General features: G+C 40.3%; 2 protein-coding genes and 1 non-coding gene across 5 annotated transcripts in view; 1 reads left to right on the plus strand and 2 right to left on the minus strand.

Moving 5' to 3' along the window:
* Nucleotides 1-14,033, minus strand: part of FAM20B (FAM20B glycosaminoglycan xylosylkinase) — a 253,546-nt gene that overhangs the window by 74,304 nt on the left and 165,209 nt on the right. The window lies entirely within an intron of this gene.
* ABL2 (ABL proto-oncogene 2, non-receptor tyrosine kinase) overlaps nucleotides 1-14,033 on the plus strand; it is a 115,100-nt gene that overhangs the window by 16,102 nt on the left and 84,965 nt on the right. The window lies entirely within an intron of this gene.
* LOC116474008 (small nucleolar RNA SNORA67) lies at nucleotides 12,497-12,637 on the minus strand. Its single transcript, XR_004249552.1, has one exon. It is a non-coding gene; the product is annotated as a small nucleolar RNA SNORA67 (small nucleolar RNA).

The following is a 14,033-nucleotide window of genomic DNA, read 5'->3' on the forward strand; positions in this document are numbered from 1 at the left end:
GCAGCCTCCTGGGCTCAAGCAATCCTCCTGCCTATAGCATCCCAACGTACTGGGATTACAGGTGTGAGCCACCACGCCTGGACTCTTTTTAGTTATTTTTACCACAGTAATACATGCAGGCAGTTTTAGAAGTCAAAGAATAATGCAGGGTTTAAAATGGAAAAGAAAATTAGCAGCACCCATCCATTTCCTCCCTATATTGGTACTGTCCAGGATGGCAGCTAGTAGCCACTGTGGCTCTTGAGCACTTGAAATGTCCTTTGTCCTAATTGAGAAGTATTGGCCAGGAGTGGTGGCTCACGCCTGTAATCCTAGCAGTTTGGAAGGCTGAGGTGGGAGGATCACCTGAGCCCAGGAGTTTGAGACTAGCCTGGGCAATATAGTGAGACCCTTTCTATATTTAAAAATAAATAAATAGGCCAGGCGCAGTGGCTCACACCTGTAATCCCAGCTCTCAGGGAGGCAGAGGTGGGAGGATAGCTTGAGCCCAGGAGTTCGAGACCTGCCTTGGGCAATATAGCGAGACCCTGTTCTCCACGAAAAGGAAGAAAAAAAACAGACAAAAAAAAAAAGCGTAAAAATAAATAAATAAATACAAATAAGCTAATTGAGAAGTACTGCAATAAAATACACATTGTATTTCAAAACTCAGTATGGAAAAAAATGAATATAAAGTACTGCATTAATTTTTTTATATTGATTACATGTTTTAAATAATATTTTAGATATATCAGACTAAATAATATATAAATTAATTTTTTGAATTTAAACTTTTGATGTAGTTACTAGAAAAGGTAAAATGGCATTTGTAGCTTGCATTATATTTCTTTTTTTTGAGATGGAGTTTCACCCCTGTTGCTCAGGCTGGATTGCAATGGTGTGATCTTGGCTCACCACAACCTCCGCCTCCCAGGTTCAAGCAATTCTCCTGCCTCAGCCTCCCGAGTAGCTGAGATTACAGGCATGTGCCACCATGCCTGGCTAATTTTGTATTTTTAGTAGAGACGGGGTTTCTCCATGTTGGTCAGGCTGGTCTCGAGCTCTGGACCTCAGGTGATCCTCTTGCCTTGGCCTCCCAAAGTGCTGGGATTACAGGCATGAGCCACCGCACCCAGCCAGCTTGGACTATATTTCTTTCTTTTTTTTTGAGACGGAGTTTTGCTGTTGTTGCTCAGGCTGGAGTGCAATGGCACAATCTTGGCTCACCACAACCCTCCACCTCCCGAGTTCAAGCGATTCTCCTGCCTCAGCCTCCCGAGTAGCTGGGATTACAGGCATATGCCACCACGCCTGGCTGATTTTGTATTTTTAGTAGAGACAGGGTTTCTCCGTGTTGGTCAGGCTGGTCTTGAACTCCCGACCTCAGGTGATCCACCTGCCTTGGCCTCCCAAAGTGCTGTGATTACAGGCATGAGCCACCATGCCCTGCCCAGCTTGCATTATATTTCTAATGGACATTGCTGCTTTAGATGGTAAGCCCTGCGAGAACAGAAACTTGGTCTTGTTCACCCTTGTAGTCCCTGTACCTTTAATGGTGCCAGGCACTCAGTAGTGTTTAAATGAATTGATATATTCAGCAAGTAGGATGATATGGTTTGGCTCTGTATCCCCACCCAAATCTCACCTTGAATTGTAATAATCCCCACGTGTCAAGGGTAGAACCAGGTGGAGATGATTGAATCATGGAGGCAGTTTCTCCCATGCTGTTCTCCTGATGGTAAGTTCTCACCAGGTCTGATAGTTTTATAAGGGGCTTTCCCCTTCACTTGGCTATTCTCACTCCTGCTGCCCTGTGAAGAGGTGCCTTCCGCCATGATTTTAAGTTTCCTGAGGCCTCCCCAGCCATGTAGAACTGGGAATCAGTTAAACTTCTTTCCTTTATAAATTATCCAGTCTCTGGTATTTCTTCATAGTAGCGTGAGAATGGACAGATACATAGGGAGAGAGTATTTTCCTCATTATACACTCAGAGATATTGTACCTGGCATGTTACAGTGCAGATTTTATTCCACGGAGATGGCTTTGAACTAATCTGAGTTTTCTTTGCAGTTATTGATTGGTAAACAGTTATTTTAATTTTTTTTTTTTTTTTGAGAAGGAGTCTTGCTCTGTCACCCAGGCTGTGGTGTGATCTTGGCTCACTGCAACCTCCATCACCCGGGTTCGCAGTGTTGAACAGGCTGGTCTCGAACTCCTGACCTCAAGTGATCCACTTGCCTCGGCCTTCCAAAGTGCTAGGATTACAGGCATGAGCCACCATGCCTGGCCTAAACTTTGTTTTATTCTCCTGTATATGTTTTTCCTTTGATTACTGTATTTTTAGTTTAATTGCACTTATAAAAATTTTATTTTTATTTTTTGAGACGGGATCTCACTCTGTTGCTCAGGCTGGAGTGTGGTGGTACAGGCTCACTGCAGCCTTGACCTCCTAGGCTCAAGTGGTTCTCCCACCTCAGCCCCCTGAATAGGGGGGACTATAGGCACATACCACCCTACCTGGTTAAATTAAAAAAAAAAATTTTTTTAGGGATTGCATCTCCTTTGTTGCCCAGGCAGATTTCAAACTCCTGGGCTCAAAGCAATTCTCCCGCCTCAGCCTCCCAAAGTGCTGGGATAACATGTGAGCCACCAGGTCCAGCCTAATTGCACTTTTAAGTCTTAGACTGAAAACTTTATGAAATCCTATCTTTATCAGTATATGTCTTGTTTTCTGTTTTATTTTGTTCTTTCATTAACCCTGATATTTGGAAAAATTCTAATGCTTTTATAAGTTCTTTGATCTAATTGTTTCAAGTCTTCTGTTTCCTGAAATTATTAACTATCTTTAAAGAGAAAAGTCATCTTGGCTATATGCTGTGGTTGTCAAGGTGGCGTCAGCTCTGAGCAAATATTTTTCCAAGCTTCCAAGCTTGAATATTCTCAAGTTTGAGGTCATGCTCATCTATTTATATTTAAATATTTATTTATTCTTTCTTCCTGGCAGTATATGAAATATTTTTATTTTTATTTATTTTTTATTTTTATTTTTGAGACAGAGTCTCGCTCTGTCGCCCAGGCTGGAGTGCAGTGGTGCGATCTCGGCTTACTGCAACCTCCGCCTCCCAGGTTCAAGCAATTCTCCTGTCTCAGCCTCCCGAGTAGCTGGGACTACAGGCGCCTGCCACTACGCCTGGCTCATTTTTTTTGTATTTTGTTGTAGAGGTGAGGTTTCACTGTGTTAGCCAGGATGGTCTCGATCTCCTGACTTCGTGATCCACCCACCTCGGCCTCTCAAAGTGCTGGGATTATAGGCGTGAGCCACAACGCCTGGCAAAATATTTTTATTTTTATCCTTTAAAAATTTTCCTCTTAAAGCTTTTTTTTCTTCTTCTTTTTTTTTTTTCTTTTTTTGTGAGATAGAGTCTTGCTCTGTCACTGCTGGAGTGCAAGTGGCATGATCTCAGTTCACTGCAACGTCCACCTCCCATGTTCAAGCGATTCTCCTGCCTCGGCGTATCATGTAGCTAGGATTACAGGTGTGCACCACCGCGCCCAGCCAATTTTTGTATTTTTGGTAGAGGTGGGGTTTCACTGTGTTAGCCAGGATGGTCTCAAACTCCTGACCTCAGGTGATCCGCCCACTTCAGCCTCTCAAAGTGCTGGGATTGTAGGCGTGAGCCATCGCACCTGGCCGGTGTTGCTTTTTAAAATCATTTTTTTCTCATTTAAAGTATTTGCTTTTAACGTATTTCTGTCCTGGTACAGTGGCTCATGCCTGTAGTCATAGCACTTGAGGCTGAGGGGGAAGATTGCTTGAGGCAGGAGTTTGAGACCACCCTGGGCAACATAGCAAGACCCCTGTCTTTAAAAATAAAATTAAAAGTTAGCTGTGTGCCTGTAGTCCTAGCTACTAGGGAGGCTGAGTTGGGAGGATTGCTTGAGCCCAAGAGTTCGAGGTCACAGTGAGGTGTGATTGTGCCACTGCACTCCAGTCTGGGTGCAGAGTGAGACCCTGTCTCTAAAAACAAAAATAAAAAAACATGTTTCTTATTACTTGAAATCTTTGGCTGCAGTTTAAGAGCTGGCCATTTTGGGTCATTTCTCTGAATCTCTGAATTTCTCTGAATCTCCTGCTGGTTTGTTATTCTTTTTCCTGAGAATGAGTATTTGCGTGAGGGTGTTTGTTGTTTTTAAGATAAAATTTTTGATTTTGCTAGAGAAAAAATTTAGCTAGAGAAACATAGGCATAAAAATTTAGAACTGGAAGAGACTGTAGAAGTCATATGTTCTAATATATATTTGAATTACAGATGGGTAAATGATACTTGGGTAGTTGAAACAAGTTGATTGTGGACCCATAGCTTAGCAGTAGACGTATGGGGAGAAAAAGTAGTATCTTTTCCTCATCCATTGCTAGGTTCATGGCCGAGACCACTATGGCAAAGGGCAGATTAATGAGAAGAACATACAAATTTATTTAAGTTTTATGTGACATGGAGCCTTCAGAAATGAAGACCCAAATCAACAGGGAAACTTGTGTAATTTTATGGGTTAGGTTTGATGGAGAGTGGACAGCGTGTAGAAGTCTGATGGACAGAGGGAGAATGATGTAATGGTAATAACGTGGGGGGAACTTAGCAAGGCTCGTTTGGTCAGATTCTTCTCAATATCCCTGTGTCTTCAGAGATAAGGACATTCCTTTCCTCTGAGTAAAGGGAGGGTACCTCTGGAATGAGGGTCTTATAACCTACTTCAGAGAAGAAAATCAGATAATTCTTTCATGGTCTGCTTCAGAGGAGAAGGGCTGGAGAAGGTCAGAGAGACCTCTTTGCTTCTGCTGTTTCCTCAAATGCCAAGGTGCTGTATTTTGGAGTAGTGTGCCCTGAGCCCAATCTTAGAGCACAGAAAGACTAGAATCTAACCCATTTTTCTAGATTTAGTTTCTAGTTATTTTTAGTGCCTATTTTTTGCTTTTGGTAGTATTATTACATTATTTATTGAGCATTTATGTGCCAAAATTTCTGTAAACTTTATCTCATTTAATTCTTAGCTGATAAATGATGAAAACAGTTTTCGAACAAGGCATATAACTCCAAAAATTACACTCTTCACCACTGTGCTTTAGTGGTAGAATGGTTTAGGGATTGGGTGCTTGTGTGTCAGACACTTTATCCTGCTACTTCATTTAATCCTCAGAACTGCTCTAAGAGCTGAACATACTCTCTGGCTTTACAGACAAGGACATTTGGCTAAGAGAGATTGTCTTCTGCCTTCAGGCCACACAGCTAGTAGGTTGCAGAGCTTGATTGTAAGTTTTGTTGTTTCCCAATTCTCTGCTGCATCTAAGGGGAGATATCCCGCATTGATATTCCAGTCTTCCCAAAGCCTTCATGATAATATGATAAGAGAAAAAATCAAATATATACATGCAGCCATAAAAAAGAACAAAATCATGTCCTTTGCAGCAACATGGATGTAGCTGGAGGCCATTATCCTGAGTGAATTAATACAGGAACAGAAAACCACATACCCTATGTTCTCACTTATAAGTGGGAGCTGAGCATTGAGTACAAATGGACATAAAGATTGGAATAATAGACACTGGGAACTACTAGAGGGGAAAGAATAGGAGGGGCAAGGGTTGAAAAACCTGTTGGGCACTGTGCTTACTACCTGGGTGACAGGATTATTCATACCCCAAACCTTAGTGACACACAATTTACCCATGTGACGAATCTGCACATGTACTCCCTGAACTTAAAAGTTGAAAAAAATATATAACATATACAATTCACTTTATTAAAGGTTAATAAATATAACTGATTTATTTTTAGACTAGTCTTCATGTACTATTTTTGTGCCTTTCTCAGATATTTTGTAGACTTGAGTCTGAAGTAAATATTTATAAAGGGAAGGTAGATAACTGCTATTACCAGGAAAATACTTATTCAAAAAAAAAAAAGAGGTAATTAGAATAACTTTCCTGACCTTGTTCTCTTACACTAATAATTCATGAAGCGTTTAGATTTTCTGATTGTTTTCAGTGACAACATCAGTCAGCAATGTAATCATTTATAAATATGCTGTTAATAGCCTGGACTTTGGTGTCAGTCTGTGTGGGTTTAGATCTTGCGTTAAATTTCTGATTTTGGTAGCTTGACATAGATATAAAAAAATTTACAACCTGAAGAGACCTTAGAAATAATGTATTCCTGGACAAGTTATTCATTCTCTATGTGTCTCTTTTCTCACCAGTAAAATAGGTATGCTAATAATACCTACCTCATAGAGTTATGAGAATTAAGGAATTATTACATGTAAAATTCTCAGCTAGTGCATGATTAATGGTAAGTACTCAAAAAGTGATAGCTGTTATTGCTTTTTAAACATTTTTTAACATTTTTATTGGTTGAAATAGGTTTCAGACAATTGTAAATAAATTTTAAAAAGTCTAAAAAATGGTAAGGCTGAGAGAATTTTGAGACCTTAATACAAGGTAGTATATTGTATCAGGCTTGTTCTGTGCCTAGGCTTAATTACCAGATTTCTATGCTTCTGGACTTATAATGTATAGTTGTTGTTTTAATACTAACATTCTGATTGGATATGTTCAGCACTTCACTTGGGTAAATCACAATCTTTCTTTCCTCTCTCACAAAGGACACTTTGAAATGATCCTAAAATACCTTCTTATTCAGACAGATAGAACAGCTAGTGGTAGAGGCCCTAAAAAAAAAAAAAAAAAAGGAATGGAGAATCAGAGGAGCTAACTTCAGAAGGTAATGGAAGGGACTGTTGTGATGTGGGCATACTGGGAATCATGACACTCCATGGACAAGCATCACTGTACAGCTGTGCCTGTTGGAAACTGGAGCTGGCAAGCTATTAGAAATTAAGACTGCATATTCTGTTTCTCTCTTTCAGGAACTGCAAGGTTTGGCATCTCTTTTTTGCTCTGTACATCTGTTCAGTTTTCCTTTCTTCCAGCTGGCTTTCTCAGTTGCAGCTTGTATGTGGAGTGTAATGGCTGCTCAGCTCCTTTATCAAGAGAATTCTCAATCTATCCTTTCGGCATTTATCCCTGCTGCTAAATGGCTCAGTTTTTTAAAAAAAATTTAAATCATTTGTTTGTTTATTGAAGGGTCAGTACATTTATGTGGTTCAAAATTCAAGAGATACAGTTTGAAGTCTTTCTGCCACTCCTTTTCTTCAGCCACCCAAATTTTGGCAATCCAAATCACCAGTCCCTTGTAAATACTTTCAGAGATATATTATGCATGTGTACCTGTATCCATGTATATTCTCCCCATTCTTTTTTTTCCCCCCTAGATGGATGCTATTATATAGCTTATGTTGGACATTCTTTCATGTCAGTAAATAAAGAACTTGCTTTTTTTTTTAAATGGATGCATAGCATTTCATTGTGTGGATGAATTATATAATTACTTTGTTTTCAATTTTTTGCTGTTGTAAACAGTGTCCTAGTACAAACCCTAATATATGTCATTTTAGACATGTGCTAGTATGGCTATAGAATAAATGCCTTGAATTTGGAATTGCTTATAGAAAGGGGATGGGGAGCCGGGCGCGGTGGCTCACGCTTGTAATCCCAGCACTTTGGGAGGCCGAGGCGGGTGGATCACAAGGTCAGGAGATCGAGACCACGGTGAAACCCCGTCTCTAAAAAAATACAAAAAAATTAGCCGGGCGTGGTGGCGGGCGCCTGTAGTCCCAGCTACTTGGAGAGGCTGAGGCAGGAGAATGGCGTGAACCTGGGAGGCGGAGCTTGCAGTGAGCCAAGATTGCGCCACTGCACTCCAGCCTGGGTGACAGAGCGAGACTCCGTCTCAAAAAAAAAGAAAGGGGATGGGGATTTCAGAATAACCATGTATTGAATAAGCTTTTATCCACCTTTTTGTATGCTAAATCCTGTGTACATTTGATTCTATTTCTGCACTTTATGTTCTCTTAATTTGCCTGTCAAATAATGTGCCAATATCACAGTTTTAATTATTGTACTTTTATAATGTATAATGGTAGTTAAGGGTATAGACTTGAACTAAGCTGCCTAGCTGTGAGTCTTTTCTTTATCACTTTCTTAGCTGTGTGACCTTGGGCATGTTATTCAACATCCCTTAATTCAATGTCCTTATTTGTAAAATAGAGATGATAATGATACCTATCTAATAGAGGGCTGATGCAAGGATTAAATGAGTTAAGCTATATAAAGTGCTCAGAAAAGTACTTAGCATGTAGTTGGTGCTGTGTAAGTATTAGGTCTTTTTTTTTTTGCCGTGATTGGCAGGGCTAGTTCCTCTTCATTGCTATTTTTTCAGAATATTCCTGGCTGTTCTTGTTTGCTTATATTTTATTTTAACTTTAGAATCAGTTGGTCTGTCTAATCAGGATAGACTAGGTAATAAGTTAGTACCCACAACAACAATCCCCCTTACCCGCCCTCCCTAATCTCAGTGGATTAACACATCCAAAGTTCGTCACTTGTAATACATGTCCCATATGGATCAGGAGGTGGGTCTTACCCCCTCAGACCCCCCAAAGGAGGTGGGTGGTGGGCTACACCCATTTTTTATCACCCAGAGACCCAGGCTGACAGAGTCTTCAACCATCATTCTAGAAAGCTGGCAGTTACCATTGCAGAGAGAAACAGAGTGATGAGTCAAGTACTAGTGGAAACTAAAAGCCAGCAGGGATGTATATCACTTCCTTTCATATCTCACTGGCCAAAGCAAATCATATGGTCTCATGTAATGCTGGGGGGCATGGAGAAAGTGTAGTTTTGTTATGTGCCTGGGAGGGCAGCTGGAAATATTTGATGAAAAGTTGTAATGGGCCGGGCACGGTGGTTTATGCCTGTAATCCCAGCACTTTGGGAGGCTGAGGTGGGCAGATCACGAGGTCAAAAGTTCGAGACCAGCCTGACCAACATGGTGAAACCCCGTCTCTACTAAAAATACAAAAATTAGCTGGGTGTGGTGGCACGCACTTGTAATCCCAGCTACTCAGGAGGCTGAAGCAGGAGAATCTCTTGAACCCCGGAGGCAGAGGTTGCAGTGAGCCAAGATCACGCCACTGCACTCCAGCCTGGGTGACAGAGCAAGACTCAGTCTCAAAAAAAAAATAAATAAATAAAAAAGAGAAAAGAATTGTAATGACTGCTCTGGTGGTTGCTAAATATTTGGGTCACCCGTTATGTTACGTGCAGCACTCTGAGCCCCTTCCTTGGAGACACTACTCATGTTTCTATCTAGTAACTACATTTATCTGAAACTCTAGAATAAGCGATGTACAAAGTCTATTAATCAGAGGAAGTTTCTCTTGGTCCAGACAACTGTGAATGAAACAAATAAGTTATCAATTGGTCTAAAACAATCGTCTTAGTTTGTGTGTGTGTGTGTGTGTTTTGCTTTTTGAGACAGTGTCTTGCTCTGTCACCCAGGCTGGAGTGCAGTGGTGTGATCTTGGTTCGCTGTACTCTCTGCCTCTCAGGTTCAAGCGATTCTCATGCCTCAGCCTCCCGAGTAGCTGGGATTACAGGCATGCGCCACCACGTCTGGTTCATTTTTGTATTTTTTAGTAGAGAGGGTTTTGCCATGTTGGCCAGGCTGGTCTTGAACTCCTGGCCTCAAGTGATCTGCCCACCTCGGCCTCCCAAAATGCTAGGATTACAGGTGTGAGCCACCAGACCCAGCTCATCTTAGTATTTTTTTAGGTTCCTTGCTGGGTGGTAGGAGTAGAGATGCAGAGGGAACTTTCACTTTTAACTCTACAGATGTCTGTGTTATTTGAATATTTTTTTGCAGTGAGCAGATAGTATGTAAAAGGAAATATTTTGCCGGAGGTGGTGGCTTATGCTTATAATCCCAGCACTTTGGGAGGCAGAGGCGGGTGGATCACCTGAGGTCAGGAGTTCGAGATCAGCCTGGCCAACATGACAAAACCCCATCTCTACTAAAAATACAAAAAATAGCTGGGCGTGGTGGCGCCCACCTGTAATCCCAGCTACTCGGGAGGCTGAGGTAGGAGAATTGCTTGAACCCAGGAGGTGGAGGTTGCAGTGAGCTGAGATTGGGCCACTGTACTCCAGCCTGGGCGACAGAGCGAGAGACTCCATCTCTAAATAAATACATAAATAAATGGAAATATTTTAAAAGCCTAAAACTTTTAATCCTCACATCAGCTCTTTCTATTAGATAGGTATCATTATCATCTCCATTTTACAAATAAGGACATTGAATTACTGGGATGTTAAATAACGCGCGCAAGGCCACACAGCCAAGGAAGTGGTAAAGACAAGGGTCAAAGCCAGGCAGTTTAGCTCAAGTGTACTCCCTTAACCACCAGGCTATGCTGCCTGTTATAAAAATGCAGTATTTAAAACAGTGTGATACTGCCACGTAATTTGACAAAAGAATTCTCTTATCCCAGTTTCATACTAAATGAAATAATGTATAGTATGTGGGGCCAGAGCTGGAACATGAGACCTGAGACCTAACTCTAAGCTGTTGCCTACCAAGATGCCTTTCTTAATGCATGGGCTTCTGTGTATAGCTTGTAACAATAATAAAAATAGAGGTTTTTTTTTTTTTCTTATTTGCAATGAACATAGCAACAAAAAAAGACTGTTTACTTTGAGAAGAATGATCTTTGGGATAATAATACTTGAAAATGAGGGATGATCCAGGAAAGTTACCTGGAGAGGATGACCTCAGTGAGAGGGCAGTCTGTACTGATGGGGAGGGTGATGGTACATACTAACTGGTTTCCAATTTGAAGATCTTTGCTGGAGTACTTAGTTGTATTTTATTTATTTTGATCACTGAGTTTTAAGGAAACAGCTTACAAAGGCAACAGAAGAGAGGAAAACCTTCAGTCTTTTTGCAAGTATAAAATGTTTATTAAAACACAGAGATTTTGTTTTGTCTTTAGGAAAAAGAAAAAATATAAGCCATTTATATACTACATTCTTCCTTCACTTCTCTGATGGGAAATGAAAAAAAAAAATCTTTTCTTTTTACAAACGCAGTATGTTTTATTACGGGAAAAAATCAAGCAGAAACTAAAAACAAACCCCATACCCACTTTCCTACTGGGAGACAACAATCTAATAAAAGTTCTGGGGTGTATCCTTTTAAAGCCTGTTTGATGTGTATCATTTTGTATTGCTAACCAAAACAAATACAAAGCAATTTTTTGGTGTCATTTTTCACTCATATATTTTGAACCTTCTAAACTGAAAATCTGAAATTGAAGGAGAAAGGGTTTTTGGTGGTTGGTTTTTGTTTTTACCTCTTTTTAGAACTTACTTCACATTTATTTCTTTTCACACTATTTAACATCCAGTACTTTTGTCTTACAATTTTTATTGTTATTTGTTTCTTCTGTTAGATTCAGTTCCTTGAAGGCGTCTGTATTCTTCATTCTTTTGAGCTCATATTAAGTTTACATGAGGACAGGACATATGTTAACAGAAGTGACTGTAGGGGAAAAAGGCAGAAGACATTTCAGCAGTTATTTCAGGGTACAGATCAATCACTGATTCACTTACAGTCCAGTGTTATTAATTTGCTGGTGTAACCAAAAACTAAGGAAGTACACATTTGTGTACAGGTATTTAAGCTTCTTTCCTATTTTTTAAATTGAGGTAAAATATTCTTGTGATGTTAATTTTTTATGTGACCTGTTGAACAAAACATACTCAGTCTAAGGTACTGTTAACTATTAAAAACAAAAATGTGTAGGAGGACAGCAAGGCTAATTCCTTTTAAAATGTCATGAGTTAATTTCTTTTAAGAGGGAAGCGTGGGTTTCCTGTCTAGTTTTTAGGTGGTGATTTTTAAAAGAATAGCACTTCCATCGTGTTAGCAGCTAATTTGTAAATGTGCATATTAATTGGTAATAAGCAGAAGTAAGAGCCACGTTTTTCTTTGCTAAAAAAGTATTAATAGTTACCAATTCTGTTACAGTATAGAAGACCAATAATAATATATATGTTAAATTGCATCAAATGATATTTATCCCAGTGTGCTAAGATTTTTTTTTTACCATCTTTAAATCTTTTTTTTCTTTTTCCTCAAAAAGTGACAGTGACAAGATGTCCAATCCCTTGGCTCCCTTCCCTCCCCTCTCCTGCTCTTCCTCAGACCCCTGAGATTGAGCCCTGGCTGGGGCTGGGTGGCAGGACAGCCCCTCAGATGAGGTCAGCAGCATTGAGGGACATTTCCTCAATGGAGATGTTGTAGAAGGTCTCGATGTCTCAAAGAGTCCTTTTGTCTTCTTCTGTCACCATGTTAATAGCCACACCTTTACAGCCGAACTGTCCACCTTGACCGATTCTGTGGATATAATTTTCCCTATTGGTGGGAAGGTCATAGTTGATGACTAAAGAAACTTGCCACATATCAATGCCTCTGACCTACGTCAAGAAAGACAACTCTTCAGCATGTGCCAGCATGTGCACGAGAGGACACGCTATCCCGAAAGGAAGACTCTTAGGTATCCATGTAGGCAGCCAAGGAAGGCAGAGGAAATAACAAGCCCTGTTCCCCAAATGCCTTAGGCATGCCAGATTCTATTCCAAGTTGCTACTTTCCTGAGAGGGACACTGGATGTCCCCCTTGGAGAGGGAATCACCTTGGATTACCATCTTTAAATCTTAAAGGGATTTTTCTCATAGGTATTCTACTTAAGTACAGACAAATAATTTAATCATCCCATAGTATATCCACCATATTTGTGGCTTGTAAAAGTTTTAAAAGTTGGGCATAAGTAGCTGCTAAGTTACAAAAAAGATACAAATTTCAATAAGGTAATTTTAGTTAAAGTGACAGGAAATGGGGGTGCATTTTGAATAGAAAAACACAGAACTCCAAAAACAAGACAAAAAACCATGTTATTTCCAAAGAGAACATCTCAGTTGTGCAGAAAGAATTAACATAGCAGGCCTGATTGAGACTGATATGCTTAGCGAGTTCTACTTGCAAGGTTGGCCCTTGGCTGGCATCTGGGAACTTGGATTTGGGGAGGAACTCCTGGCCTCAAGTGATCGGTCCACCTCGGCCTCCCAAAATGCTGGGATTACAAGCGTGAGCCATCGCGCTTTTCATACTGTTGTGTAACCATCCATCACTACCATATAACCATACATGACCACCATACATCTCCAGAACTCATTTCTTCTTCCAGACTGAAGCTCTGCATCTGTTAAACTGTAATTCCCCGTTTGCCCTTTTCCTCTAGCCCTTGGCAACCACATTTTACTTTCTGCCTTTATGAGTTTGACTATTCTAGGTTCCTCATATAAATGGAATCATATAGTATTTGCCCTTTTGTAACTGGCTCATTTCATTTAACTTAATGTCTTCAAGGTACATCTGTGTTGTAACGTGCATGAGAATTTCATTTTTTTTTTAAAGGCTGAATGATATTTAATGGTGTGTATGTAGCCCATTTTCTTTATCCACTCATCTCTTTATGAACTACTTTGGTTGCTTCCACTTTTTGGCTATTGTGACTAATGCTGCAATGAACATGGGCATGCAAGTATATCTGAGTTCCTGCTTTCAGTTCTTTTGAATATATATATACAGAAGTGGAATTGTTGGATCATACAGTAATTCTATGTTTAATTTTTTTGAGGAACCACCATACTGTCTTCCGTAGTGGCTTTACCATTTTATATTCCCACCAATAATGCACAAGGGTTCTAGTTTCTCCATACTCTCACCAACATTTGTTATTTTCTGTGTTCGTGTGTGTTTTAATAATAGCCATCCTAATGGCTGTGATGTGGTATCTCACTGTTTTTTGTTTTTTTTTTTGAGACAGAGTTTTGCTGTGTTGCCCAGGCTGGAGTGCAGTGGCGCGATCTCAGCTCACTGCAACCTCTGCCTCCTGGGTCCCAGCAATTCTCCTGCCTCAGCTTCTTGAGTAGCTGGGACTACAGGAACGCACCGCCATGCCCGGATAAGTTTTGTATTTTTCAGTAGAGACGGGGTTTCACCTTGTTGGCCAGGCTGGTCTCGAACTCCTGACCT

Source organism: Hylobates moloch, unplaced genomic scaffold, assembly GCF_009828535.3.
Source record: "Hylobates moloch isolate HMO894 unplaced genomic scaffold, HMol_V3 SCAFFOLD_8, whole genome shotgun sequence".
Taxonomy (NCBI): Eukaryota; Metazoa; Chordata; class Mammalia; order Primates; family Hylobatidae; genus Hylobates; species Hylobates moloch.